The following is a 5518-nucleotide window of genomic DNA, read 5'->3' on the forward strand; positions in this document are numbered from 1 at the left end:
AGGCCTGTCCGCCCGCCACAGTGAGGATTTAAAAAAACCAAAGCTCCCCTCCCCTCCCAGCCCAGCCCCACTCCCACATTTAATGCTTCCAGGAAAAGGGGAGGGGGCCAGGAGGCGCCTGACCCCCTAGATGACCACTGCTCCACCCTCTGGGCTCAGCACGGGCACAGCTCACTGTGTGACTTCGGTCCAGGGCGTCCCCTCTCTGGGCCTCGGTTTTCCCCGTCTCTGAAATGGGAGTGACCCTGTCTCTCCAGGAGGGGTTGGGGGTGGGGGTGGCTGAGCTAGTGGTTGAACACAGCAGCCCTTTCTCTCAGCCGGGACCTCAGACTCTCTTCACTTCTTTGTGGCCAGAGCACGGCTCCCGGAGCCCAGGGGTTACTTTCTCAGCGACCTGAGCCTCCCGTCCAAGTCAGGCAGGACGGGCCCAGCTCAGCTTTCCTGTTTTCCTGTTGAGGTCGAGGCAGAATCGGAGAGGAGCTGCTTCTGGGCCTTCCCCGCAGGTGGGGGCTGGGCTGCCTGTCTGAAGAGCCTTTACTCTCTCCCTCCCGCTACCCTTCTCCTCTTCCTGCGTCCCCTTGAGATCCGGCTCTGAATGGGATCTCTGTGTAGCCTCCACTCTGGGCCTCAGTTTCCCATGGTTCAGGGAAGGGGTTGGGCGACTCTGGAACCCAGGGACCAGCCCTTGCAGCCAAGGGCACTCCTTCCGCGGCCCCACCCGCAGTCTGGGCCCTTGCGTGGTTGTGGTTCTAATTCTCCTCTAAGATATGACACCACGAGCGCGCGCTCGGTCAGTGTGGTGTCCAGGGTCAGAGCTTGCCCAGCAGCCACTAGCCAAGCCACCCCCCCCCCGCCCCGCCCCCCACAGTTCCTTTGGTCCTACTCCTTAATTTCATCGGCTGCACAGTGGGAATGATAATACTTCACGGGGTTGTAAAGTTTAAATGGCATGATGTGTGTTTATCAGTCACACGTACATATATTTAACACAGAGGCTGGGCACAGTCAATGCTCAAGGATCAATAGCTATAATTAACACCTACTGGTCTAAGTGGCTTTAATTCCTTAGCGGTGAGTGAATGAATCAGTGCCATTGCAAGGTTTAGTTCTCTCTGCAGCAGATAGGGACCCCGGGGCTATTGGGATGAAGGGTCTGGTGGCTGCAGAGTGTGGCTTGGGGTTTAGAGGGGTGGGTGGGGCAGATGCAGGCGGGTGCAGAGCTCTGGCTGGTTGTGACTTCCCCTCTTCCTTCGGGAAGGAGTGGTTTGGGCCCCGAGACCGCAGGCACGGAGCTCAGGCGGCACACAGGGCTTCCTTCCTCCTGGGCTGTGCTCCTGGCAGTCTGACGCTGGCGTTGAGCCCTTTGCTCTTGTCCTGGAGCCCCGAGGGGAAGCCCAGTCTGGGAGAGGAAGGGTCCTGGGGCCTGGTTCCTGGTCCCTCTGCAGTTCCAGGGCCGACAGGACTGAAGCCCTGGTGGGACAGGGAGGGGACAGGACACCTGGTCCTGGTGCCCCCGCTGACGCGCTGACTCACGGTCACAGGGGCACACGAGTTTGACACCCAAATCTGGCTCGCCCGGGCCTGTCTCAAGGAGAGATGGAGCAGCAGTTACCAGCCTGTCATTAAGTAAATTATTATCAGAGGGCAAGTCTTTGTGACAAATGACCACCCTCTAGCGCTCACACTGTGGGCCTCGCAGGCCCGCGCAGAGCCCCGATGGTGGGGTTGTCAGCAGCGCCTGTTCTTGGCTCTCCTGTCACAGATGAGGGAACAGGCTCCTGATGGCGAAGGGACTGGCCCAGGGTCCTCTGAGTGGGTGGGAGAGCAGCCCCAGTGCCTTCCCGCTGGGCACCTCATTCCTTGTCAGTAACTGCTGGGCCCATGCAGGGCCTGGGCCGTCACTCCTGGGTTTTAGGACGGCGAGCACAGTCTCTGGGATGCAGAGCTGAGTTGCAGGTTTTGGGGACTGGGTAGGGTAGTCCCTGAAATCCTTTCTTTGTGCTTCCTGAGGCAGAAATATAGGGGACAGAGGCCTCTGGGACTGAAGCCCTGGGTGCTCCTCACGCTGCGCAGCAATGACTGCCTGAGGCGGGTGGTCCTCGCCAGCTCCCACCAGTAGGAGCAACACCGGAAAGGCGGCTCAGAGCCCCTGGCGAACCTGCCTGCCATTCCACACCCAGAATTCACCCAAACGTGGCCAAGTGGTTACGTTACGTGATAGCATTGGTTACAGCAAGAAAAAAGAAAGGGTGTCGATCAGTAGGTCATGTTCAATGGCATAATCTGTGGCCAATAAAAAAGGTGAAGATGTAGTTCTGTTTGTCTCCAAATGTATAAGTCTGTAGAGATGTAGAAAAAAACACAGAAGGAAATTTATCAAAATACTAATAGAGATTTTTGGGGGGTGGTAGGATAATGGATTATTTATTTTTCTTCATTCTCCCTAGATTTCCTTTTTATGGTAAATATATTAAAAATGTAAGACTAGTTCTATTGACCGTATTTTGGGGAAAATTTTGATTCTTTTGTCTGACTCCAGAATCTAAGCCATTCTGGCCTGTGGGAACCCGAAAAGGGTTGCGAAGGGCAGGCTTGGGAAAGAGGTAGAAAGCAGGGAAGATTCTGGAAGGAGGGGTGTTTGAGTTAGGTCTTGAAGGACAGGGTGGATTTTGGCCATCACAGTTGGGGTCCAGGCAGGTAGAGGGAGTGGCTCAGCGCAGACAGTTGCCTGTTCTTGGAGGGGGCTGAGGGACTAGGGCTAGAGAGAGAGTGGCAGGAACTCTGCCTGGTGCAGCCTTGAGTGCCAGGCAAAGGGACCAGGGAGTGGGGAGCGTGCTGTTGTAAGAATAGCAGCCGCACTTCCTCTGTGCCCTGCCCGAGGCACTGTGGCTGCGGACAGATGAGACTATGGATGGATTCCACAGTATGGAGCCCCTCGCTGTGCCAGGCAGTGAGGGTAGGTGTGTGTGGGTTCTCATTCCACTGGGAGAGTCTGCGACCCATCAGTCCGCCACCCTTAGGTACTCTGCTCACCACTCCGGCCAGAACATGGCTCCAGGCCCCAGGTGACCTGTGTGGCTGCTGAGGGCGTGCGAGGCCCCAGGCTGGGCTGGAAGTCTGCGTTCGTTGGTGCTCAGGGCTTCCCCTCTGCCTGTCTTCAGTGTGTCCTCTGCTCTCTTTCCCCATCAGTACAGGGGGGCTGCCCATCACCTCCTCTGAGTGCTGTGAGCTTTCCGAGGGATGCCGCTCGCCTAGTGCCTGGCGCAGAGCGAACACCCACTTGGGGTGCAGTGTTCCCTCCTGAAGGAGTCCAGCTGCCTGGACTCTGGTGACAGGCTGGTGCTAGGCCAGGTCTCCCAGCAGTGAGCTCTTACCTCCCTCTCAGACCCACAGTGGCTCCCACCTGCCAGCACCCGCCAAAGGCTGGTCCTCGGTTCCTGGAGTTTGAGCTTTCAACTTTGAGCTTTCTCAGAACTGTCCTTGTTGTTGCGTAGACGGTATCTAACGACCAACGAAAACAACGTAAAGATAATGGGAAGAAGGTGAACATTGCCAAAACCCTGCCACCCAGGAAGAATGACTTCCAGGCGTTTTCCTGATGCAGAGGCAGCGGTGGGGTGTGGGCACCGCATAGGGGCCATGCCCCCTGCAGTGTGTGGAATGGTGCAGAATGTTCCATTAGGCCCCAGTGGCCTGCGTTTCAGCTTGCTCGGCCAAACCTCTCGTGCTGGGCACTTGAGTTGTTTGTGTTTCTCCCTGCGGTAAACAGGGTTACTCCATCCCTTCTACGGTTGAGAGCTTGCTCAATGCCAGCTCGTGTGTGGGGCTGTGGGTGCCCGTTGGGGAGGTAGCCATTGTCCGCACCCTCCCAAGGACCCCCTTCTGGGAGGACACAGCCAGCACGGAGCTCCAGCCCAGGTTGGAGGGGGGCGGAACAAGGGCATCTTTGGGAGCCCGGGGAGCAGCGGTAACTCAGACTTGGAGGTCTGGGGAGGCTTGTGGGAGGGCTGGGTGTCCAGGCAACACCTAAAGGCTGAAGGAGGAGGACAGGGTTATGGGCAGAGGGGCAGCTCGGCAAAGGCCCAAAGCCCAGAGAGCGCAGGTGTTGGGGGAACCAGAATTTCCCAGAAATTGGTGGTTTTGTCTTGGTTCTTGTTGGCCCTGGCAGCAGCTTCCCCATGCGCACAACACTTTAGTAGTTGTTTCTTGGTGTCCACACACCTGTCCCTCGGTGGGGGCCACGGAAGCAGGGTGATGTGCCTGCCCCCCGGTGAGAGTCGGCAGACCAGGCCTCCGCCTCTCAGCGGGGTCCCCCCAACCCCCTGTGCCCGCACAGAGAGGGCAGAAGAGGCTCAGGTGCAGGGCCTGCTCGGCTCCAGTTTCTCGGCCCTCCGCAGGTGCTGTATCGTTTGACAGCATCTGCTGGGAGAGGAAACTGAGGATCCGAGCTTAGGTGACAGCTCGGCTTGTGTGATGGGGTGGTGACCTTTCCTGCCGCCGATGTGTGTGACCTTGAGCTGCCTGGCCAGCTCCAGATCCAGCCCCAGCTGTACAGGAAGCGCCCTACTGGGATTGGAGAGCTCCTGGCTGAGGCTAACCCCGAGGGTGGGGAAGGTCTGTCCCCAGGCCTGAGCTGGCTTTTCTCTCCTAAATAGATTTTTATTGATTTCAGAAAGGAAGGGAGAGGGAGAGATAGAAACATCAGTGAGGAGAGAGAATCATCCACTGGCTGCATCCTGCTCGCCCCCTGCCTGTACCAGGGATCGAGCCTGCAACCCTGCCTGTGCCCTGACTAGGAATCAAACCATGACCTCCTGGTTCATAGGTCGACACTCAACCCCTGAACCACATCAGCCGGGCCTGAGCGGGCCTTTCTCAGAACCCCATCCTCTCCCTGTGCCCTAAGATGCCTGGGAGACCGAGTGGAGGTGCTCTGGTGTGATCTGTCAGTCAGGGGCAAATACTGGTGCTGCGTGCTCTGCTCCGCGCTGGGGATATAGCATGAATGGGACAGACTGGGTCCCTGCCCTCGTGGGGGAAACAGACACTAAACAGTTAATTATGAAAGCAAAGTTGTGCTGATGACTAATGGGGGTTCTGACTTGGAAAGAGGGTGGGGTGGGGGCAGGGAGGGGGGAGGTGACCGATGGGACAGTGCTTCCAGTACCCAGGTCGACAGGTGGAACTTGGAGCAATTTGATCAAGCCTGACGGGCGGGCTCCTCCGGGCCTGCCCATATGGCCCTGGTTGGGGAGGGAACGCCGTCTTAGGTCACAGTCTGAGGGTGTCAGGGCCTTGAGGGTCCAGTGCGATGAAGTCAGTCCCTTCACTGGACAGACCCTCGAGGAGATGGGAGCCAGGAGGTGTGAGGGACTTGCCCGAGGTCACCGGGGGCAGTCAGTGCCCAGTGGTCTTAGCCCTGTGCCACCGCCTGGAGTCTGCCCCTGGAGTCTGCATTGCTTCCAGGGGAGACAATGAGCCTATCCCCAAACACCTACAAGAGAGACCCCCCCCCCCC

General features: G+C 58.0%; 1 protein-coding gene across 1 annotated transcript in view; it reads left to right on the forward strand.

The window, feature by feature from the left end:
- Positions 1 to 4431: 4431 nt before the first annotated feature.
- Positions 4432 to 5518, forward strand: part of FAM129B (family with sequence similarity 129 member B) — a 33112-nt gene continuing 32025 nt past the window's right edge. Inside the window, exon 1 of the mRNA XM_015567063.1 lies at positions 4432 to 4453. The gene's annotated coding sequence lies outside the window, so the exon portion shown is untranslated. The remainder of the gene's footprint in view (positions 4454 to 5518) is intronic.

This window comes from Myotis davidii, unplaced genomic scaffold (assembly GCF_000327345.1).
Source record: "Myotis davidii unplaced genomic scaffold, ASM32734v1 scaffold142, whole genome shotgun sequence".
NCBI lineage: Eukaryota > Metazoa > Chordata > Mammalia > Chiroptera > Vespertilionidae > Myotis > Myotis davidii.